Source organism: Sus scrofa, chromosome 15 (genome assembly GCF_000003025.6).
Source record: "Sus scrofa isolate TJ Tabasco breed Duroc chromosome 15, Sscrofa11.1, whole genome shotgun sequence".
Lineage (NCBI taxonomy): Eukaryota > Metazoa > Chordata > Mammalia > Artiodactyla > Suidae > Sus > Sus scrofa.
In genome coordinates, this window is record NC_010457.5 from 34,738,387 (window position 1) to 34,764,702 (window position 26,316).

Below are 26,316 nucleotides of genomic sequence, written 5' to 3' on the forward strand. Positions count from 1 at the left end.
TGGCTTCCTCCACAGGGCTTTCTATTGTATAACATTTTTTTCTACCATAGTTTCCTAGGAGTATTGCTTCTGGTTTTCAAGTTGGGAATTAAGTAAACAACATGTTTTCCTAATTTTCCCTTTGTTCCTAAATTGAAGATTCTCTTTTCTGTTTGTGGTGGTGGCATGTAGTGTAGGTGGTTTTCTCCTGGCTTCATTTCTCAAGATCTCTCTCTTGCGTAATTAGCAGGCATGCTCTGCATCCTTCCTGAGAATGTCTTTGTTGAGCAGCCAAACGACTGCCTGACAAAGCCAAGCCTGGGTGCTGCGATCTGAGACAGCCTCTCCCTCTGCCAGCCTATCAACCAGCATTTAGCATCAATGTTCTTAAGGTTTTTTCCTCTCAGTAGAAATACAGAATGGCTGTCTCTCTGCTTTTCTTTTCTTCTAGTCTGAGGCTAAATTCAAGTTTGCAATGGCTTTTAGTTCCCACTTAAAAGAGGTAAGAGAAATTCTTCATGGTCCAATTCCTGGGTAGAGGAGGGCTCCTGGTCCTAGCTTAGTCAATCCCTCCTGTACTGCAGATTCCTTCATGTTCTGTTTTCTAGTCATATCAACTATGAAGATTCTCATGGATGAGGGTGATCAGCCCTGCATCACTGCAGACAGTGTTAAGGCAAAACGTTTCCTCTGAGATCTGAATACTTCCAGGAAAACATTCCCTCCAGGGATCTAAATACTCCCAGATACAACATTCCCTCTGGAGATCTCCCTTTTAGGTAGCAGAACACTGAGCAGTTCCTCTGCTTTCCCATAAATTAGGAGAATCTGAAAGCCGCTCTTGGAGAAGTTGATCACAAGAGATCTGAGGTCTAAATAGCAGTCTGATGCCTTCAGAGTTACCTTAAAAATATCTAAGCATGCCCGTGAGGTTCCTGGTGGTCAATTTTAGGACAAAATCATGATAGGATATATTCTTCATGCCTTCCAGTTCATGTCCAGTGTGCTTTCAGAGTGTTACATTTGCAGGGTCCAAGGAAACAGATTTTTTTATAGGCATCATTTCATTTTCAGGTCGATAAAATCCCTAATGTGAAATTTATCCAATTACTAGTAGATGTTCATACACTTAATGGCAAAATTAAATACCAAGATGAATTGATGACTTTTCTGTGTAATTTCTTCCAAGTGTTTATAAAGAGATCTAGTTGTGTCCACACATTGCTTATTCTAAACAAGCCTATATTAAAGACAACAGTATCCCCTGACAACTGAAGTATGACTCCACTGCTCTGGGGCCACAAAGGTTTCTTCCTTGAATATGAAGCACAAATATGTCCTTCTAAGTGGGGACTACCACTGGGGTTATATCACTTCTCTAAGTCTACACAATGAGGGAAACAACCCTTTTTCACCCATGTAAATTCTCCACATAATTGCTTGATCTTATCTCTGCTCCTGTGCCCTGTAGCACCTTCATTCCTGTCCTGTTGCCTTTTTCTTACTGCTGTAAAAAAGGACCAATTTAACAACTGAAGGAAGATCTGCTCCCATCTTCCATATACTTCCTGGACACATGGTTCCTTAAATTTCCCACCTACCCTTCCCTTATCCAGTGTCCTGGGAAGAAGCAGCATGCTCAAAGTGATGAAAGGATGGCTTAATGGTGGGGACACTGGGCATCTCTATGACTGGTCATACAGCATCCATGGGCAGGATGCAGGACCAACACACCAGCACTGCCTGACAGCTCCTGGGTGACAGCTGATACCAGGGAGGAAAGGTCCACCCTGGGGAAGCCACACCTCACCCCCCACAGGAGCGGGATACGAGATGAACACCCCTGCTCCCTGCCTCCAGCTCCTCAGAGGCAAAGCCCCACAAGAAGTCAGAGGGCAAAGGAGCCTGTAGGTAGTTCCACCCTCAGGGCACAGAGCTCGGATGATCAATGGAAACTGGGGGTGCAAGAGGCTACCCGCAGTTTCCAGGACAGTTCCCCTGTCCCAGCTCAGCCACTGGCTCCCAGCTCTTTCAAGACCTCATGCACATGGGAAGTTGGCCAGCAGCAGACACTTGATTTAAAACGTCCTATTCTCAGACCACCATGTGCTTTGGAACCCAACCCATTCAGCTGCTTCTCCTAAAGCACCTGTGTGGAGACTTCCCCGTTAACACAACTGTAGGCTCTACCTTCAAAATACACCCAGACCTGCTGGGTCCTTTATGGGGCTAGTGGGAGCTCCTCTCACTCCTGTGTAGCCCCTGCCTGCCCGCAGCCTCACCCCATGCCCACTGTCCATACTCCATGCCGCTCAGACTATCCCTTTAGGACATGTGTCTGCTCAGGCCAGCGTCCTGCACAGAACTTCCAGGGGCTTCTCTCAGCGCCACAGCAAAGTGGACTGCTCCTGCATCCATCCTTCCTGATCTCACCTCTGCTCATCCTCCAGGCCTCTCTCAAGGCTCACCCTGGTCTTTTGAACATTCAATAGAGCCAGTTGGCACCATCTGCTTGGCAATGTAGCTCTTGCTGGTTCCACCTGATGCAAAGCTGAGCTTTGGCCAAAGTTGGGGCAGAGCACCCTATCCTCCCGACTGATTAGAAGGTAAAATCTCTGAGCATTTGCCCATCTGTAATTTCTGTATTCATAGCCCTCAAGACTGCCTGGCACAAAACAGATACTCAATAAATATTAACAAAATCAACTATTTAAATTTAGTGTAACATTCAGTGATTTTTAGCTATGTGATTGTTTCATTTTCTTTCTTTACTTTTCTATATCTTCTCTATGTTTTATTATTGATAATAATACAACTATAGCAGCATTATGATTGTATATATTTTAAAGCAACAAAATTCTAATGCTGTGTACAGTTTTATAATGTGATGCCTTATAAATGGTTTCTGAGTAAAATATATTTTTTTCAATACGTTGACAGTAAGCATTTTTAGGAATAAGTCTAAAAGGCGTTTCCTTTTTTTTTCTCAAAAGAAGCTCTGTCGGTGGCTTTAGATTTTTTTCCATTATGCTAATATGTTATGATTTAGGGACAGTTACATATGGAAACTCAAAGAGGTTATGCCTATTATTATCATATTAGCCACTTTTCATATTGCTCCTCCAAAAAAATAATGTGAAGCTAAAAATGAGAAGGGGGAGAAAAAACCACAAGACACAGACAGGAACACTAAAGGAGACAGCTTGAAAAGCTGGCTTATTGCTCATTTAAAGTGTGGAGCTTAATTCTTATCACTAGACTCTGGTTGTCATGCATCAAAAAGCTTCAAAGACTGAAGGGCAAACTCATTTGCTTTGCTTGATCCTCCTGGTAGGGAGGGGAAAAAAAATCAAATGCTATTGTATGAATTTATCATCATATTGTTCCAGGGGAAAACTCATAAAAATCCTTTCTGCTTCTCACTTGATGTGATGTATCCTTGTCTAATACCATCATTTACTGAAGACAAGATAAGCAGCCCGGGCGACGAAGCAGCTCTCCATGTGTCAGCCCCATCTCATTATTACTGGTCTCAGCTCCGTAAATTTCCTCTGTGAGGTTGAGTTTGCTTTCATTGAAAACATACCCTTTGACAATTTATACAGTTCTGACTTTCCTAGGGCTGAATTAGATAGACTGTATAGTTTGTAAAGACAGTTAACTTTTTTTTTTCTTTTTAGGGCCGCACCCACAGCACATGGAGGTTCCCAGGCTAGGGGTCCAGTCAGAGCTATAACTATCGGCCTACACCACAGTCACAGAAACAAGGGATTCGAGCCATGTCTGTGACCTACACCACAGCTCATGGCAACACAGATCCTTAACCCACTGAGCGAGGCCAGGGGTTGAACCTGCATCCTCCTGGATGCTAGTCAAGTCTGTTAGCTGCTGAGTTACAATGGGAACTCTGAAAAACATTGATTCTCATGGGACAATGGATAACCACAGTAGATTCTAAAACCTTGCTCAGAGACATCTCAGTAAACAAAAACATACCCAGTAAAAAGCCTGGCCTGCAACAACTGGTCCTCAAGGGAAGTTATTTATCCTTCAGCACAGATTATGTTCTCACATAATTATATAGATTACATAGTTCTTACATAGACTATATTCAGAATACAATATATATTATTACATAGAATACTACAGTAATTAAATTTTATTAATAGAATTAATGTCTTTCTTTCTTTCTTTCTTTCTTCTTTCTTTTTCTTTCTTTCTTTTTCTTTCTTCCTTTCTTTTCTTCCTTTCTTTCTTTTTTTTTGTCTTTTTTTAGGGCACAGAATATGGAGGTTCCCAGGCTAGGGGTCCAATCGGAGCTGTCGCCTCCAGCCTATACCACAGTCACAGCAACGAGGAATTTGAGCCATGTCCGTGACCTACACCACAGTTCATGGCAACGCTGGATCCTTAACTCACTGAGCGAGGCCAGGGATAGGACCCACAACCTCATGGTTCTTAGTTGGATTCGTTTGAGCTGAGCCAAGATGGGAACTCCTCCTTTTCTAATAAAAGTTAAAAAAAAAAAAAGAGGAAAACAGCAACAAAAAAGGATATCTTGCCAAAACTGTCACTTTATGTCATTAGATACAGCTAATTGATACCTATTTCCAGAATAAAACAAGGCTTATATACACATAAGAATTAAGTATCAGTAGAACTCATAAAGAGAAAGGTTAGAGAGGTGAAAATAGAAAATGTATGAATATTTAGCTTTTCCATCTGTGATTTGTAAATGATTACTCTAGGATTTCATTTATTTGTTTTTTTTTCAACACCAGGCATCTTTAGGTAATTTTAAAATGATTTTTATTTTTTCCATTATAGCTGGTTTACAGTGTTCTGTCAATTTTCTACTGTACAGCAAGGTGAACCAGTCACACATACATAAATACATTCTTTTTCTCACATTATTCTCCATTATGCTCCATCATAAGTAACTAGATATAGGTTTGCAGTGCTATACAGCAGGATCTCATTGCTTATCCATTCCAAAGGCAATAGATTTCATTTATTTTCTAATAAACTTTGTATTTTAGGATTAATATACAGCTGTAAGAAGTAATATGAAAGAGCCCATCCAACTATGACCCAGTTTCCCACATGGTAAATCCTACCAAACTATCCTTTTTTTTTTTTTTTTTTCCTCTGAAGATTCCATTTATTATAAGCTAAGGGAAACGATGTTCTCTTTAAGCCTTGACTACTCATCTGCTCTCTTTCCTATGATTCTGTCTTCAGAATGTTCTGGTATGTTACCTTTGTTTTTTGTTTTGATCAGCATAGCTTTCAGGATACATACATCCCATTGTTGTATGTATCAATAATTTATTCCTTTTTAATTGATGAATAGTATGTCATAGTATGGCTGCAGTAGAGTTTATATAATCATTTGCAAGTTTAAGGATATCTATAGGTAGTTTCCAGTTTTTCACTATTACAAATGAAGCTTTTATAAACATTTCCACTTGTATTATTACATTATTATATTATGTAAACATAAGTCTTCATATCTCTGGGACAAATGTCCAAGTGTCTAACTGCTGTTATTCATTAGCTGTGTGTTCCATTAGTGAGTTTTGAAAGCTCTTTATATAATCCACGCACTCGTTCCTTACCAGATACACGGTTTGAAAATATTATCTTCCACTCTGTGGCTTGTCTTTTCATCTTGCTCACATGGTCTTTCACAGAGCAAAAGTTTTTAATTTTGATGATCTATTTTACCAATTTTTCCAATTATGGACTGTGTTTTGGTGGCAAATTTAATAACTTGCTTAGTCCCAAATCCTAAAAACAATCTTTTAATGATATTTATAGTTTTACATTTTGTATTTAACTCTTTTATCCATTTTGAGTTAATTCTTACATAAGGCATGAGGCAGAAGCTGAGGTTCTTTTTTATGTGTATTTATGTCCATTGCTCCAGTGCTATTTGCTGAAAGGACTCTTCCTCCTCCACTGAGCTGCTTTTGCACCTTTCTCAAGATTCATGGGGGCCTCTATTTGCGGGTCTACTTTCGGGTTCTCTGTGTCACTCCATCGGTTTATGTGTCTGCCCCTCCACCAACAACACAGTCTTCATTACTGTAGCTTTATACTGTCGCTTTATACTGTCTTCCAAGTGGGTGGATCGTTTCTCCTGCTTTATTCTGTTTCAAAACCATTTCAGCTATTCTAGTTCCTTTGTCTTTCCATATAAATTTTAGAACAATCTTGCCCAGAACTAAAAAAATCTTGCTGAGATTTTGATAGCAATTGTGTTAAATCTGTATATCAATTTGGTGACTACTGGGCATCTTCGTCTGCCCAAATCTTCCAGCTATTGAACACAATATCTCTCCACTTATTCTGGTCTTTGATTTCTTTCAACAGAATTGTGTGGTTTTCAGCACATAAGTCCTATAAATGTTTGGTTAGTTTCCACCTAAATATTTCATTGTTTTCAGTGATTGTGAATGACATACATGTATGTATGTGTATACACACACACACACACATATACATATAATTAAATAAAACAAAATTGTTTTTAGAAGCAATCCTAAAACATAAACAAAATGAAACAAATAAATATAATTGTGGAGAGTTGCAAAATTTTTTAAAGCCCAGTAATTTAACTGTGAGATATAAACTAAGTATAAACCTAATTGAAAAAAAATTTAAATTGTTTTGAGTGATTGTAATGTGTAAGGTAATGGTATTGTTTTTAAGGTTTTTGTGTCTTAATTGCAGAATTAGTAATTGAAAGATTACATGATATTCTAATTCTACCTTTATCAGAGTTGTTGAGAACAGGGACCCTTGGTGTGGAAAGAAATAGAGCTGTAAGATTAAAGACATTAACTAAAAACTTGGCAGTGCTGATTGAATTGTGCGTATCAGTATCAATGCCCTGTGTATTTAATCTTCACAAGCACAAACCCCCAAACACACACCCCTTATCTAGTGAAAGGGCCTAGAAACAATGAGAAATCAAGAAGCAATGAACATTACAAATGCTCCCATTATAGTCTGAAAGATCACTTTTCACTAAGAGAAGCCAGGGCTCCTCAGATAAATAACTCACTTCATGTCTGAAGCAGGAATTATAAGAGATAAACTGGGAATCTTTCCTAGACCAGAAGTCAAGGAGGCCACCACACACTCAGGAGTTAACTTGAGAAGGCACCAAAAGGCAAAGATAGAACAAATCCATCATCAAGAAAGACAGTAAGTTCTATAGACTGAAAATCATCAGATAAGTTTAAATCCAAGAGTTCTTAATATTGCAGAAGTAAATTAATCACTTTAGAGCAGCAGTTTTCAATCAGGGGAAACTTTGCCACCTCTCTCCCCATTTGGCAATGTCTAAGACTTTTTTTTTTCAATCTTTACAAATTAAGAGGGCAAGATGCTAGTGGTATCCAATGGATGGAGGCCAGGAATGCTATAAAATGTCATATCATGCACAGGGCAGGCCTTCCTTCCATGCAGCAAACAGACAAATATCTAGCCACAATGTCAAGGTTGCCCAGGTTGAGGACGGCAGGACCTAGGGAAGGAAGTGTTTATCTAGTCTTGCCTACATCAACTTTACCACCCAATCATCAAATAGTATACTTCCCTTTACAGAAGTTCTCTGTTAATACACAGCAAGAGGAATGAAAGATTAGAACACTTCCGCTTGCAGCCCTTATTCAATGAGCAGATCAAGCCAATGTGCACCTCTGGCTGGGTCTCCTGATGGGAGACCACACTGTGAGATGTGACATCATCTCACTGAAAAATCTCAGACTTCTACTGACCAAGCCTCTATATCCTGCTACCAATTTTCAGGAATTTTCTTAAACATCATGGGAATATCATCAGCAAAAAGCAAACTGTGGCAGTAGCTAAAGGACAATCTCTAACCCTTCTCTTTCAACAAACAAATTGCTAAAATAAACACAGAAGGAGGAAAGTATAAATTAAATGCTTGCAAGATACATCAAACAATCACAGTCAAAAAACAATGCATTTTTACTTTTGCTTTTTTTTTTTTCTTTTAGGGCTGCACCAGCAGCATATGGAGGTTCCCAGGCTAGGGGTCCAATCAGAGCTATAGCTGCCAGCCTACACCACAGCCACAGCAATGCCAGATCATTAATGCACTGAGTGAGGCCAGGGATTGAACCTGCAACCTCATGGTTCCTAGTTGGATTCTTTTCCGCTGTACCACGATGGGAACCCCTTTTTTTGTTTGTTTGTTTGTTTTTGCATTTTTGATAATATTCATACTTAGAGTGACATCAGAATGATGGAAGGAAAACAAAACATTTTTTACATTATCAGAATCATATTATCTGGGTCTCATGAAGGTGTAATTTTTCTAACAGCCCGAAGTAAGGGTGCTGAGCACATATTAAACTCTGGAGAGTTACATGTGCATATATTATCATCACTGTCACCTTTTCATCTCATTTAATTATCATCTTCTTTAATTCTCACAAAAACTCTACCAGGTAGGATATAAGGATGTCCATTTGGAAACCATATACAAGCTCCTGGGTCCCTATGTTTTAAGGTGAAAGCTTTTGGTTTAGTCTCCCAGGCCTCCCCCAAGTCTCAAAATGCTGGCTTAAGAGTTAATGGTTAAAACAAAGAATACAGGTACTAACAAAGAATAGCAGTTAGGCCAGGAGAACTGGTAACAAACAATAGACCAGGCATGTAGATGTATCACAGAATCCTTAGTTAACGTCCTGAATAACATAGATAACAGTGTCTGATGCACATTCCTAAGTTGCTTTTCAGAAACCAGATGCCCATCAGATAGAATTTACTGACCTCCAGACCAGTTGGAACCAGAAGGATGATGGTGTTAACTCCAGAAATACCACCCAGTTACCTTACCACCAGCCAATCAGAGACTTGTGCATGAGCTGATTGATTGAGCACCCTGGACCCTCTCTCTCACCCTTCTTTACAAACCCTTTCCTAGAGGCCATCAGGGAGTTTGGATCTTTTTGAATGTGTGCTGCCCATTCTCCTTGCTTGGCTCCACACTGGGAGCCTTGCAATAAACCTGCACTTTCCTTCACCACAACCTGGTGTCTGTGGATTGGCTTTACTGAGAGAGGGCGAGCAGGCCTAGGTTTGGTTCAGTTCAATTTTACAGAAATTTCTCAGAAAAAGGAAGTGAAGTCCCACAGAGAGTAGCTTAAACACACTGCTCAAAGCAGGTGAGGCCAAGTTGTGTTCACAACTTTTTCCACACACATTTCTCTTTTTTCTTTCTTTCTTTTTTTAACAGACCAGAGACTTCATGAAACAAGGATGATGAATCTGTTCATCACAGACCATAAAAGGGAAAGTCTGGAGAAAAGGAAATCAACTGGGAGACAGTTGCAATAACCTAGGTAGAAATACACAGCAAATGGTGAGGATGGGAGAAACAAGGCCATACAGCAAGTGAGGCTTTCTGATTTATTTTAATAAAATCCACTAGAGTAAGAGCAAAGCATTGTAAATAGTAAAGGATAAAAATTTGAAGAAAGACCAAAAAAAAAATAACACCAATGGCAACTGAGGGATTATATCCTTGAACAAAAGAATATAATTCAATGGGATATGTTATAGAAAAAGAAAAAGCGTAAAATTTAGATCCATCATTTTGACTTTAAAGGAGACTATACATGGAGGAAACAATGAAATCACTTTTTGTTCTGAGCATACCAGTGGGAACAAGGAATGTCACAGTAAGTCAGAAATACTGTCCTAGACCTGGATTGATAATTACATTTTTGACAAGAAAGTGAACAGTTTGGAAAGATAACAGTAAAGTTGAAATAGACTAAAAAACTCATTTGAAAAGTTTCTTGTAATGGAATTGACTTCAAGAAAGGAAAGAGCCACAGCCTTAGGGAGGGGAAGAAAAAAGGAGCAAGGGGAGGAAATTGTGAATGTGCTTTTTAAAGCATCATTAGGCCATTGAGGGAAGAAAAAAGAGACTGCCCAAAATAAAACTAAGAAAAAAACCCAAACCACTCATGAATCATGCTGCAAAAACTAATTTTTTCTTTTCTAGAGTACGCCCCTTCAGGTAAACTGTTTATTCATCTAGGCTGTTTGCAAAATACACAATATAATTACAGCTTCCAACTGAGGACCCTGTCATAGACTTTAATGAGCTCTCATATCTATTTATGCAATTTATCCAAACAAAACCCAGATTATGATCATCCCCACTTCACAGAAAATGAAAGTGATGTTCAGATGATTAGTGATTAGCTCATGGCCATACTAGCAAAGCCTAGGTGAAAATGCTGGTGGTCATAGCCTCAATTATATATGTAAACTGTGCTGACGAAGGCTTCATGCTGTGTAGACATACAGAAAGCTGTCTAGGAAATCTAAAATACGAATTGTAATTAAAAAAAAATAAACAGGAAAACATGTCTTTTTGGAAATTGTTTTACTTATAATACACAAGAATGTATGTGATGAGATAATCAAGACTTTGGAATTCTGATAACTCTTAGATAGAACTTGCTAGAAATATAAATCTGTGTTGGCTGTGCTCAGGTTATTAATTGTGAATTCTAGCTGGTATATGTAATGATCCTTCATCTAACTTTTGAGAACATGTGGAAAAATTACAGCACTAATTGAGGTGGAGGAAAAAGGGAAATAATTAGCCTGCTGCATGTTTACACATAATGACTTGTTAAACTCTTGTAAAATAGTGGAAGATGTAAAGAATAAAAAAATTGATAAAATGTGAACTCATTTTCAGGAAGGTAGGCTATTCTTAATAAAGTTAAAATGCTGCAAAACATCAGCTGTTATATTCTGACTACCTCATTACTAAAAGGATTTAGAAAACATCAAAAGAGCAATAGAAATGATCAAAGAACTGCAGGCAGTGATAAAAAGATGAAAGGATCTCCATGGAAGAGAAAAGAAATGATGTACAAAAGTCGCTCTGTGACTATCAAACACAAATTAGTGAAAAATAGCATCATATTTTTTCATGACACAAATTCAATAGAATTAAGTATCTCAATGAAATAAAAATGTGAATTTTCACAGCAAAGATGAATAGCTGAGTCTCAAAGGAAAAATGGAATGAACCAAAGAGGGGTAAAAAGAGAGGAGGATGGCTTAGGTTTTGTGCAAAGAAAAATGACATCGGGTGGTATCAGAGGAGGAACTGATAAACAAGGTGTTCTGGGTACGTGGGCTCCCTGTCAGGAAGGCTTAGAAATCCACAGAAAGGCGTCTGCGGCATCATGAACAGCAGAGAAGGGTGAAGGCCCAAGGTTTCTGTGTGATTGTACACTGAATATCTGAGCTCCTGGCCTCTTTTTAAAATATGTTTGTACTCTGCTGCTCAGTTTCACCTTTTGGAACCTGCTCTTTGCTCAGTTCCTGTGGTTTTGGTGATACCATCCACTGTGCAGCCTCACTGACACCCCTGCCTCAGGGACCGCAGGCAGCTGTGAACAGCCATCGGACCCCTGGTACGCTGGGGCACAGCACCTAGGAGGGACCACTCAGCCTTTTGGGTATTGAGATGGATGCCCCAGAAGGTATCTGCACTCTCAGTTTCCTGAGATCATGAATGATAAGAACAGCATGAGCTCAGAGAAGCAGAAAGCCACATTTGTTTATTTACTTTCCTGTCACACACACAGACTTGAAGCCACATGAAAACAAATCAGAGCCTAGAATCTAAGGAGATCCTGATTATGCCTCTGATAATCCTGAAGCCACTTAGGGATGAGTTTCTCTCCACTGCAGCCAAAAGAGCTTTCTTTTAATGACAGAGATAGAATAAGAAATAACAGTAAGATTGAAGTAGAGAGGAATTAGAATGACCCTGTCTTGGTCTATGTGAGATTACAGGAAGTTGAATTAGAGGAGTTGATTGTGAGGAAAAAACAGGAAAGCCTATCAGCGCCTGTTGCTGGAGCCGCCTCTCAATAGGATAAGCAGTTTGGGTGTAAGACTCTTTTGGGACAGGAGTTGTCCATTCACCTTTCTCAGAGGCCAATGCAATGGAGAATATGAAGATGTCTGTGTAGGAGGAAAGCAGAAAAAGTTCTTAAAACAAGAGACTTTCACCCTGACAAGTAGGGGAAAGACATTGCTGTAGCTCTCATTATTGAAGGTGTGAAGGAAAGTGAAAGTTTGCAGTAGAGCCTACAAGACCACAGGTTCTAAGCAGGACAGCATGCTGAGAGATGGTGCATCAGATGGGGAAGCAGCAACATGACCAGTGGGTGGAGTCAGGACCTCAGTGCTCACATCACCTGGGTCTCCCAGGCAGAGCCCCAGCTATACACCCACAGCTAAGGGAGTCATGGTGGATATTATATGTAGATGGTTCAGGCAATGATCACCAATTTTCTGAGTCACATTTTTTTTTGCAAAATATAGTTTTGTGGATGACTTTTTCAACTGTCCACTAATTTTGGAAAGATCATTTAGACATATTTTTTTTCCAAAAGAGGACTACTAACATTAATAACCCCCCTTTTCCAAAGAGAAAATGCAGGAAATGAGGTGAGAACAGATCACGGTGAACTTGAACAATTGTATGTAAACAGAAATCAAAGATGTGTGTGTGTAGGGGAGTGGAAGAGATCCCTTCAAACAAAACAGGAAAGGGTCACCTATGCATTTGCTTTCTCCTCTTCTTTCCTCCCCCCACAACCCTCAGTCTACACAGCATAAGGCAGTGTTGGAAGAACTCACAATGCAATTGGCCTTTGAGACTGCTTAATGAAATTTAAAAAACAAAACCAGTGTTTAAATTATTTGCATTGAAATAGTACGAAGCTGAAGAATTTTAGAGAAAAGTTGAAATCAAATGGGTTTATTTTGAGAAATAACTTGAGAGAGACCGGATTCAGTGTCTTTGATTTTAAAACATTAGATTCTCATCAGCAAACTATTTTTATCTTTCTCCCCATTTTCTTGTTTCTATACTTGTATATTATACCATCATGTAAAACTGGTTGGCTTTGCCCAAGTCACATGCCTTCCCAAGGTCCTTCAACACCTAAGCATGTAAAGGGCTGAGGAAGCGAAACTTTTTTTCTGATTCTATCTTTTCTCTATAGCAAAGAATAAACAAAGGGATTCATGTGAGAACAGAGGAAATAATATTTTAAGTTAGAAAGTTTCAAATTATTCTCAACATTTAGGTCTTGAAGAATCCTCTGTTGCCCTGGTTTAGGACTGCTGTTGCTGCAAGGAGCACTTCTAATGGAAAGGAACCTGGTGGCTGGCCAGCTGGGCAATCAGGTCTTCATTGTCCATTCCGTGGCCAGAAGCTTATCCTTCCCTGGGTGTGAATATATGACATCCAGAACATCACCTGATGCACTGCCTTTTTTTCATTTTCCGCCATATGTCCTGCATGTCAGTGCTCACTCCAATGACAGAAACTAACCATTAGAGTGTGCTCCTCAGCCTGCTTCCAGTTCTGGTGAGACCATGTGGCTCAGGCCTCCACTGCCCACTTGCCTGCATCTTCTACCTCCATCGTGACCTAGTTGTGATTTTCTTTACACTTGACTCTATGGTTGCAAACAGGTCTCTCTATTCTCTGATAAAATGTAGAGAATGCTCAGCCTGTAAGGACCTGAAATACTTAGATACTTTTTTCTATTCTGGCTCAGTTTTAGGACATTATTGAATTGTTTGCTACTATGTTGAAAATTCAGCTTTGTTCTCTGGTTATTCCCACATCCACACTGAAATATTCCAGTGGAGGGTTTCCACTAACAGGGGTAACAGTCACATCTCATTTGTCTCACTAATTGTTCCTGAAATTGGTATCCCACAGAAACTAAAGATTCAGAGAAATATTGACTTAGATCTTTTTCCTAGCTGGAAGAAAAGCCTGCAGATGATCTGTTCCCACCTCTCATCATAAGTCAAACTCTCAAAGGCCAGAGAAATGCAAGAAATTTCAAGCCAGACTAACACTGGAGCCCAGGCCTCTGGCTACAGCTCTGTCTACTCCATTGTCTTGTCCCCATCTGTGGTCCTGCCACCTTCCAGACCTTCCCAGGCTAAGTATGGAGCGGCCTGGCTTCACAGCTGGTTTTCTTTTTCATCAGCCTCACACTGCACCAGCTTCCTTTCTTCTCCCTCTGAACTCCCTATAGTAAGGCCAAAAGAAATGTTGTAAGCCACATGGGAAGTCCGAGGCCAAAAGAAATGAACTAATATGCTGACAGGTTAAGAAATATATAGAAAAGAAAATGCATTTGAGTTGAGTCATGAAGATGCTTCTCTAATGAAAGGACCTGCCGGGCTTAGGAACATAAACAAATGTATGAGGATTAAAAAATGTGGGATATACATGGAGAAAGAGTGGTTCAATTGGTAACTCTGAAATCAGTAATGCAAGATGTGATCCACTTTCAAATCAACATAATTTATTAATTCCTCAAAGGACTCCAAAAGTAGTCTTTCTGAGGACACTAAAATTCTAAAGGAAGCAAGATTACAAAAGGAAAAAAAAAAAAAAAGACACAAGTTGTGGGGAAAATGAACAAAGGGAGACAACGTTGTGGCCAAAGTGGACCCCGTTGTATCTGACTCATCCAAGTGGTTAAGAGGCCAGGGAGTATTAGTCATTCAGGACACAGGAGAAGGTAAGAAGGCAGCAAATGTGGCTAGAAAAAAAAACTCAAAACTTCATTTTCCTTAGAGAGCTAAGCATGTCATCTAGAAGGAGTCGCCACTAGTTTCAGGTTTCCTCACCCTCTTTTGTGAGTATTGAATTCTACCCTGACACAGAGACATGAGACACAGTGAGAAGTGACTCCCCAAACAGGTGGGTCATAATGGTCTCACCCAGTCCTCGACCCCCAGAGAATTTCCATGGTGCCTTATTTCTGTTTACTTTGAGAGTGAAAGCTAACCTGTGAGGACAAATGCTAAGAAGGGGGGCTGGGATGGAGGTCCAGGTGATGGGCCCCTAAACCTCAAATTTCAACATCACATTTCTACATGAGGGTTTAACGTTCTCATGCTGCACCACCTGATCTGCTCACTCCTGCAGGAGGATGCATTTCAGTATTTAATAATGGCTTATTCCACATTACTAAAGGAAATGGTAAAAATTTCATTCATTCATGAAATGGAGCTCAGAAAAAGAATAGAATTGTGGAGTAAATGGTGCCCCTGAAATGCAGCATGGTTCTCAAAGCTGGGCCTGTTGAGTGTCAGTGCAGCTCAACAACAACAGCCCATCCAACAAAGCAATGAGTAATTTTCTCAAAATCAAATTCTAGTAGGTAGTTTAGTTGTTGTCACTGTTGTGTGTCTTTATTTTGTTTTAATAATATCATATGTTAATACTATTAGTCTGTAGGTGGAACAAATGACTACTGGTTGAGTAAGTGTGTAATTGACCAGAAGAAAACAGCAACAGCAAACACATGGAACCATATGACCTCAGCCTCAGATAGTCAATATTAATATGTTTGGCTATTACATGCTTTAATTTAAGTGACTTACCAAATTATCAGAACGTTTTGCTTTCTAAACAGAACTTCTTTATTATAATACAGCTTATATAATTTTTAATATCATTAAACACAGCTCTGAGAGAATTCATATCCAAGAGTTACTGTATACATTTAATTTTTACATTCACCTCTACTAGTAACCTCAGTAAAATTACAGCAATGTCATAAAATGAGATTTTGATTTGCTCTAGTTAAATTTATAAACTGAAGAATTGACAACTCAAAGGAAGCTATCAGTATTTTCAGATGCAGTACTCATCCATGGAGTTGTTTCTCTCATAACTCCTATTTTTTTTTTTAGCACACACACAGAAACACTGCATGGTTCAAAACTGACTAATAAAACTCTGAAAATCTACATAGGGTTAGCTCTACACAAACTGACTGCAGACTCTGTTGTCAGATTGCTAAACATCAACCATCTAGATGATCAAGAAGTTCATTTATATGTTAAACAGAAATCTAGTCATAGTCCAATTTTATATTCTTGGAGAAAGAAAAACCTACTAGAAAAGAATGCAATGAATCGCTACTTATTCCTAGCAAACAATAGTTTACTCTCACATTTTTCAGATATTCTATATATGGATAAATGTATATAAACATCATATATTATATATATATAAATGTATATATAAACATTACACAGAATGTTAAAAATTATTTCAAAAATACTTATGTGTGAATCCTTTTGTAATAGTAAAAATGAAAACAAACTAACAAATGAAAAATAACTTGCAAGAATATGACAACCAAGAATTTAAACACTGCAGGTACATTCAAGGAAGGAAAATATTTAAAAAGAAAAAAAACAATCCGGCAATGCCTAATTTCAACTCAGTTGCACAGTTATAAGATCAAGTTAATAAAATGAGCATGATGAATGTATTAAACAATATATTGAATCAGAAATATAGTGTATTTATACTCTATTTTATTTTCTTATATTTGTATAAACTATATACTTCTTTCATTTCCCTCATTTATCACTACTTAAAATTACTTTCCTTTTTTTTTTTTTTTTTTTGTCTTTTTAGCGCCACATCTGGGGAATATGGAAGTTCCCAGTCAAGGGGTCAAATTAGAGCTGTAGCTGCCAACTTGTGCCACAGCAACAGCCACACCATTTTTGAGCCATGTCCATGACCTATATTATACCACAGCTCACCAGATCCTTAACCTACTGAGCGAGGCCTGGGATTGAACCCGAGTCCTCATGGTTGTTAGTCAGGTTTGTTACTGTTGAGCCACAACAGGAACTCCCTACGTCCTCTTATTTAAAAAATTGTATGAAAACATTATTGGTTGAAAATGTTGTGCCAACTTCTGCTATACAGCAAAGTAATTCAGTTGTATATACTTGATTCAGTCATGTATATTCTTTTTTACATTCTCTTCCATCATGGTTTGTCCCAGGAGACTAGATATAGTTCCCTGTGCTATACAGTAAGGTCCTCATTGATTACCCAGTCTAAATGTAATAGTTTGCATCTACCAACCCTAAACTCCCAGCCCACCCCTCCCTCACCCTTCCCCCTTGGCAACCACAAGTCTGTTCTCTATGTCTATGAGTCTGTTTCTGTTTTGTAGATATGTTAATTTGCACCATATTTTAGATTCCACATATAAGTGACATATAGTATTTGTCTTTCTCTTTCTAACTTACCTCACTTAGTATGAGAGTCTCTAGTTTCATCCATGTTGCTGCAAATGGCATTATTTCATGCATTATTTTACGGCTGAATAATATTCTATTGCATATATGTACCACAGTGTCCATATCCATTCATCTGTTAATGGACATTTAGGTTATTTCCCTGTCTTGGCTATTGCGAACAGTGCTGCAATGAACATAGGGTTGCATGTATTTTTTTGAATTATAGTTTTATCTGGATATAGTCCCAGGAGTGGGATTGTAGGATCATATAGTAGCTCTATTTTCAGTTTTCTAAGGAAGCTCCATACTGTTTTCCATAGTGGTTGTGCCATTTTACATTCCCACCAACAGTGCAGGAGGGTTCCCTTTTCTCCACACCTTCTCCAGCATTTGTTATTTGTGGACTTATTAATGATGGCCATTCTGACCAGTGTGAGGTGTTACCTCACTGTAGTTTTGATTTGCATTTTCTAATAATTAGTAATGTTGAACATCTTTTTATGTGCCTACTGGCCGTCCATATATCTTCTTCAGAGAAATGTCTATTAAGTCTTCTGCCCATTCCTTGATTGGGTTGTTTGCTCTTTTGTTGTTGACTTGTATGAGTTGATTTTATATTTTGAAGATTAAGCCCTTGTCAGTCGCATCATTTGCAAATATCTTCCCCCGATTCATAGGTTGTCTTTTCAATTTTTTATCATTTCCTTTGCTGTGCAAAACCTTGTAAATGTGATTAGGTTCCATTTCTTTCTTTTTGTTTTTATTTATATTGTTTTGGGAGACTGATCTAATAAAACATTTGCACAATTTATATCAGAATGTTTTGCCTATGTTCTCTTCTAGGATTTTTATGGTGTCTTGTATTATGTTTAAATCTTTAGGTCATTTTGAGTTTATTTTTGTGCATGGTGTGAGGGTATGTTCTAATTTACAGGCAGCTGTCCAGCGTTCCCAGCACCACTTGCTAAAGAGACTATCTTTTCCCCATTTTGTATTCTTGCCTCCTCTCTATCCCATTTGTTTATTGTAGGGATTGGTTTACATGATTACGTCAAATGAGGTGTCCAGACCCAAGAGAGCCAGTGGTATAAGTTCCAATCCAAATCAGAGTTCAAATGAAGGAATGTCTAATGTTCTAGTTCAAAGACAGTGAAGCAGAGAGAGCAACTTTTCTTCACTCAGCCTGTCCTTCTAGTCAAAGCCTTTGACTGACTGGATGAGACCCACCCAGACTGGAGAGGTTTATCTGTTTTACTCAGTTACCAACTCAAATATTAACCTCATCCAGAAACACCCCTACTCTGACACACACAGAATAATGTTTGACCAAATGTTTGGGTACCCTGGGGATCGTCAAGATGACCCATAAAATTAACCATCAAAGGATCTCAAAGATTATACAACATTGATGCTGTCTCAGCTATTTTGTCCAGCAAGATGAGAGAAGAGACGCTTGTCTGAACTGTACCCTATTTTCCTCTGTTTAGTGCACCACAGAGTTATGGGATTACAGATTACAGATTAAGATGTCTAAACTGACCTTCATTCTCTCACATTATCAATGTGTTCATAGGACCTAGAAGACAATTCTGTTTCTGGTATGAAATGGTAATGCTAAACCCAAATTTCACTGAAATAATTCTTAGCAGGAGCCTAAAATAGGTCTTGTTTTATTACATAGCAGCACATCACAGGGAACGTTTCCTTTAATTTACCCCCTGCTAAAATTTTAAATAGCTATGGCAAATTACATAAAACATGATTTGTAGAAATCAGTTCATCAACACGTGTAATGAACTGTAACTTAACATTATTTTTGTGACAAAAAAAATGATCCAAAGTTAACCTCCTTAACTAGGCAGTGAGGCCATAAAAATGCTAGGCCACCAGCACTGCAAATTCGTCATTATTTGAACAAACACCCAGATATTTTGTTTGCTTCTCTCCAACCTTCCTCAGTGTGAGAAGAGGCAGTGGTGGTGGGGGGCCCAACTCTGTACTGAGATTTTGTTTTCCTTTCTCTTCTAGTGAATAAAAACACTGCTGTAATATGTAATGTATATTTTATTTTTAAAGGTATGTATCTCAAGCCCTACTACATACTATTTTAACAAGAATTCTTACATATTATTAAATGTAATAATTATTACATATTATTAAATATAAGATTGGTTTACAAAAATTTTTTTTCATCACACGGTCATCAGTATTTACCTTTGTAGCTTAATGATAGGAATTTTGAAATATAAAGTCAAAACCTATGCACTAAGCAGGTTAGCTTTCCACATATATTATTCTGCTACTTGTATACATATTAATTATACATATATATGAATCCCATATAAGATTTATACATATACAAGTTATATGGTTTTATATTATATATGAATTGTATGTGATTTATGAATTATATATGTATATCTCATATAGTTATATAATGTATAGCAGTTATATATTATATATACATATTAGGTCTTATAAAGTTTAATAAATAGTATTACTTATATAGGTATATTATAGTAATTTACATTATTTTTTTTACCTTTTGGGTTCTTGACTAGATTATTTTGAATTAAATATTTTCATAGTAAAAAGATTTTCAGCAAATATCACCTCTCTCCTCTTACTTTCTTAGACATCTGACATATCTCCCTAAAGAGTTCTCATTTTTTAAACTTTGCATACTTTTTTCCAATAATTTTCTTAATTATCAGCATATTCTTTTTCTATATATACATATGTATTTATGTACACAGGTGTATGATATGTATATGTAAACATATATACATATAAAACCTATATACATACAAACTCAAGTCTAGCAAGACAATTTATATATATATATATATATATATTTTTTTTTTTTTTTAGGGCCACACATGCAGCACATGGAGGTTCCTAGGCTCGGGGTCAAACCAGAGCTACAGTTGCTGGCCTACACCACAGCCACAGCCACATAGAATCTGGGCCTAATCTCTGATCTACACAACAGTGCATGGCAATGCCAAGTCCTTAACCCACTGAGCAAGGCCAGGGATCACACCCACAACCTCATGGTTACTAGTCGGATTCCTTTCTGCTGGGCCACAATGGGAACTCTAATAATTTATAAATTGTTTATGTTTCCTTTGGAAGTTCTTGAACCACCCACAGGGACTACATTTGTGTTTTATTTATTTAATTTTTTAATTTTTTGTCTTTTATGGCCACACCCCTGGCATATGGAGGTTCCCAGGCTAGGGGTCCAATCAGATCTACAGCCACCGGCCTACACCACAGCCACAGTAACGTGGAATCTGAGCCCTATCTTCAATCTATACCACAGCTCATGGCAATACAGGATCCTTAACCTGCTAATTGAGGCCAGGGATCGAACCTGCATCCTCATATATGCTAGTCAGATGTGTTTCCACTTAGCCACGAAGGGAACTCCCAGTGACTACTTTGTATTTTAGTTTTGGAGTTTTCCTCTGCTCTCCCTTCCACACCCTGTGATTCCCAGCATAGCCAAGCCTTTTTCTGGGCTCCTTTGCCCAGTTGCTGTAACACAGACTCTTTCTTAAGAGTTTAAGTTAAGTGAGGATACTCCGGTGGCACCTTGAGCAGAGGTGACAGAGGTGAGTGCTTCTGAGGTGGCAGAGAAGGGAGAAAACCCAGAGGCACCCAAGACCAAGGGCCTGGTGATGCAGGTCCACAAGCAGGTGTAGTGGGCCCAGGGATCTCCCCGCCTGTCACTGACTCAGGGCTACTTCCCATCCCCATGTGCCTGGCGGGGGGTCCTTCTATGAGACATGACAGTGCCCAAAGTGTCAGAGTCACAAGCATGATGCAAAGCCTAGAGGACCCCCAAATGTTCTATGCCCTTGAAAACACAAGCTTAACAAGATAATTTATAAATTATTTATGTTTCCTTTTGAAGCTGTTGAATCAGCATTTGGGGAATTCTCACCATCCTGGTGAAATGGAGGGGTGGAGGGGCAGAGAGGGGCTGATGTGGGGTCCCTCCAGTCATGACTGAGATTAAATTTACAGCCACTTTGTTAGTATGGGGTCCCTGAAGGAAATTCAAAATGATTTTAAAATAAGATGGTGTGATAATTCTTGTCTATCAAAGCTTATATGGAGTTTATAAGCAAAGAGACAAATCATGACTTTAGGTTTGATGTACGTATTGAAAATTCTGGAAGGATACATAAGGCAATATGGAGAGCTACTACCTTGAGGGAATTACCCGGCCAAGTCAGAAGGTACGGAGAAGGGACACTTACTATTCCTCCATATTTAACCATAAGTACTAATATTTATACAATCAAAAAAAAATGTGTAATAGTCTGAAAAAACTGTAAAATAATCTCAAAATTGAAAGCGGAAAATGTGTATGTGAATAATAGCTAGCATTTCCAATGCTACATAGTGTGGGCTTCCCATGCTTTAAATCAATTGATTTTACAACAGACTATTGAAACTGGTGTCATTATTATTTTTTCCTTTTCTTTTCTTTCTTTTTTTATTTTTCTTTTCTTTTCTTTTTTTTTTTTTTTTTTTTTTTTTTTTTTTGGTCTTTTTAGGGCCTCACCTATGGCATATGGAAGTTCCCAAGCTAGGAGCGGAATCAGGGCTGCAGCTGCTGGCCTACACCACAACCACAGCAACACCAGATCCGAGCCACATCTGTGATGTACACCACAGTTCACGGCAATGCCAAATCCTTAATACCCTGAGAGAGGCCAGGGATTGAACCCACATCCTCATGGATACTAGATTCATTACCACTGGGCCACAATGGGAACTCTTCCTTTTCATTTAGAGTGAGGGATCTGACACATGGGGAGGTTAAACCGCCTCCCCTAAGGTACACAGCTAATAATTGGTGGACGGGTCACCCTGGATAGTCTGGTGTTGGAGCCTGTGTTCTGTACCATTATAGCAAATGTTAGTTCAAATCATGCAAAATCAAAACCTAGAAAGTGAAAGCATATGTAAATATCAGCTGTATGTATTTTCTGATAATATAATAAACAACTGTATTTCCAATCAAATAAAGTAATTATTTATATATTTGATGATCCCCTTTACAAATGATTTTTATTTTATCCCCAGTGGCTAGCTTAATACAGCCCTTTGGAAATACCAGTTTCTAGAATGTCTCCTTTTGATAAATTATATTCTCTCAATTTTTTAAATCCTTAAATCTTATATTGATTTTCTGTTTTAATTATCCTTTTAACTATGGAATATTGTTCTGTCAAAAAGTAATAAATGGCCTTGAACTGGCAATCGCTCAAGGGTTGATGCCCATCTACATTTCCATGACTTCTTATGTTGTAGCTATTAAAAGGCTATTGAGACTGTTAACGGAGCACTGATTAGAGCTAGATGTAATTATAATTAATGCTACACTGGTCATTCGAACTGGAACATGACCCTGGGAAGAATATTTGTACTGTAATTGAGGTACTTACACCCCTGAATAGTCAAGGATCCTCAATTTGGGAACTTAAGCTCCTGCCTATACCTTTGATCATATAAACCTAATGACATATGTCTTAAAACTGCTGGATTTAATTTACTGTCAGGTGCCCTGTTGGGAAGTGTTTGGTATTTCACTGGTGCATTTAGATTTTACCAAAGGTGGTAGTAAGCATAGGTCATGTGGAAAGGATTACACGTCTAACCCTGCTTTCTTAAATAATGCCACAGTCATGTAGAAGTTCAATTAAAGGTCAACTCTAAAAATCCAAATGTCAGGCAGTAGCCACCAATTATCTGTGCATTCTAGTCCTAACCTTCGCAAGGGAGGTAAATATCATCTTTGGTTGTAGTGTTTCTTATTAAAAAGGGTCATGGAGTCTGCAGCGCAGCCCATGTTTCCAGCAAGGAAGAAACTTTCACATCTGTAGATAAGGTTGCTCAGGTAGGGTCCTCTCCTCACCGCAGGATCTTTTAACGTTGTACCTTTTCTGCTTCAACTCACAAGGCAAGGGTGTAGCCCTGCCAAGCTGCATTCACTGTTGACTCATGACACTATCACCTACCATCTTTGCCATTTTGACATTGGGAGATGCTTTTTAATTATCTGCCTCATTGGTTTGGTAGGCAGTAACCACTAGCTGCATTTTTTTTCACCACCTGAATACCCTACAGTGGACAACTGGAAAAAAAAGGAACAACTATTTCTTTATTCAAATTCTCATACAAAATTGGAGAAAATAAAATCCCAACCCTCCATATTAATATTTCTCATTTCCACCTGGGTATGCAAACCTCCCTCATGTCAAAGATTTCAACTCAGGAATTAACAAAGGAATCAGTAACATGATTTTAAAAACTGTTTCAAAGGAGAATTCAAAGAAAATGTGCATATAGACATAACCAAAACAAAATTGCTAATAGATGCAAAAGTCTTCAATATCCATAGGGGGAGTATAATCAACTGCATCATCTCCCATGTCAATTTCCTAATTTTTCCTGATGGCAACTTAAACATTAATTCTTTTTTATCAATTCCTTTACTGATAATAAATAAAATACAAACGAAATAACCACTTTCATTGTACTACAGTTCTTTTCAGTTTATTACTTCCCTAGAATTTTGAAAGTTTAATTGTGAAAAGAATGTAAAATTTTGAAAATGTAAATGGTTATGTAGAACATGTATTTATGTTCTATTCCGAATGCCTATTGTATATTTTCTTAGATTATAGTCTATAACAACAATTTTTTTTCAATAATGAATCTCTTGTGTGTCAGTATTATCTGCTTAAAAATGGAATTTCCTGGTAATTTTGATCAATTATCAGTGCAAATGTATTTATAAGATAGCATAAAATGAGCCTGAAGAGACTTCTGATGACTATTGTTTGAATTCAAGATGAGAACAGGTTCTTTTCAGTCTTATTGGAAACGACTTCAAAATAATTGTAGTTTATTGAAAGGATGTCAGTATATGCAAAATAGGGGCTTAAATATATATTTTAAGTTTTATAAGTAATTTTATTTAATAATTTCTAAAACATTGTTAATATTATTAAGGTCATAATATCATAACTGCAGACATATTTCATCTCTGGGCCCAAGAGAACAATTGCTTTTAGTAAAAATAAGAAGGGTGTGAGCTGAATGCACAAGCAGTGCATCCATCACCATTTTGCTTTTGCATAACCCCAGAGGAAGAATTTAACATGTTCATGAGCTTTTTAAAATGTTTATTCCTCGAATCAGGACTCCTTAGTTACTGATATAGAGAACATGAAAGCCCAGATCTAAAGTTAAATGGTCTGTGTGTTCTTGTGTGCATATTTTTTGCCACTTAAAACAGATGTGCTTCCTGATAGCTATTCTAGGTGCCCTGCGGTTGGAATATTATGAACATCATACTGTTCTTTATATTCCAATCACATATTCTCCTTCTACCTTGTTTCACTCTTGGTCCTTTGCTGTTTCGAGAGAGACCAGCCCATGGATTGTGATGTGCTCCCAGAGCCTGGGGGCGGGCTAGCTGGCCGCTGCAACCCCCACAAGAGAGGGGTTATGTGCGTAAGGCCAGCAGCTGCAGCTTGGATTCAACCCCTGGCCTGGGAACTTCCATGTGCCACAGGAGCAGCCCTAAAAAGCAAAAACAAAAAACAAAAACAATCAATACGCTACAGTTAGAAGATGTGTTTCCTAGGAGACACTTCCAGATGAAACAGTGTATATGGGGTGGTACCATGAGACTGTTTAAGGAAGTATTGTACAGAGCAGGAAGCCCTGCCAGCATGGAAGCCTCTTTGCTTCGGCAAACTGTCTATGAGATGATGACCTGGAATAAGAGATGAAGCCAACTTCCCAAAGGAGCATCTCTTCTCTAGAGCCAGAAGGACTCCAAGCCCTCAAAACCAGGTTTTCTCCTCTACAAGTGCTGAGTAGGATTTCCCTCATCTCTGTCTCGACTTCCCTGTCTTCCATCAGAAAACCCAGGCATTTTACACAGGATGGGTACGATAAGTTCAGTTGAACTGATGCCACTCAAATTCATACTTTGTTCTAAAGGTTTCCCTTAATTATAACAACTCCCTCTTGGCAAGAGATAAAAAGTCAAGATCACAAGCATGAACACATTTTTTTTTTGTCTTTTTGTCTTTTTAGGGACGCACCTGCAGCATATGGAGGTTCTCAGGCTAGGGGTCCAATCGGAGCTATTGCTGCCGGCCTACACCAGAGCCATAGCAATGCCAGATCCAAGCAGTATCTGTGACTTACACCACAGCTCACAGCAATGTCAGATCCTTAACCAACTGAGCGAGGTCAGGGATTGAACCCGCATCCTCACGGTTCCTAGTCAGATTCATTTCCACTGTGGGAACTCCAGCATGAACACATTCCATAATTACACATTATACCTAATATCTCTTCATTTTGCCACAATGAGGGCACACATCATGGCCAGCCAAGCTTTCAAAAAGTTAAAATTTCTCCCTTGCAAAAGAGAGCTATAAGTAGAACTTTAATTGAGGAAGTTGCAAATAATTAGTTCTTATTTTTAAACATTGTTCTGGCTTGTCAGTTTGGGTCATATCTAACACATGGAGAATGGCCTGGCTCTAGTGAAGAGGCATGTTTTAGTATATGTGCTGCTGAAGCAAGCACAGGGAAGGATGGTTTTAAAGGCTGGTAGGTGCAAATGCTGGAGAGGGTGTGGAGAAAAGGGAACCCTCCTGCATTGTTGGTGGGAATATAAGCTGGTACAACCACTGTGGAGAACAATATGGAGGTACCTTAGAAAACTATACATAGAACTACCATATGACCCAGTAATCTCACTCTTGGGCATATATCCGGAAAAAACTTTCTTTGAAAAAGACACATGCACCCACACGTTCATTGCAGCTCTATTCACAATAGCCAAGACATGGAATCAACCTAAATGTCCATCGACAGATGATTGGATTAGGAAGATGTGGTATGTATACACAATGGAATACTACTCAGCCATAAAAAAGAACAAAATAATGCCATTTGCAGCAACATGGATGGAACTAGAGACTCTCATACTGAGTGAAGTAAGTCAGAAAGAGAAAGACAAATACCATATGATATCACTTATATCTGGAATCTAATATATGGCACAAATGAACCTTCCCACAGAAAGGAAAATCATGGACTTGGATAATAGACTTGTGGTTGCCA

The 26,316-nt window shown here is 38.4% G+C and overlaps 1 protein-coding gene across 1 annotated transcript in view; it reads right to left on the reverse strand.

Moving 5' to 3' along the window:
* CSMD1 (CUB and Sushi multiple domains 1) overlaps positions 1-26,316 on the reverse strand; it is a 1,882,041-nt gene that overhangs the window by 376,665 nt on the left and 1,479,060 nt on the right.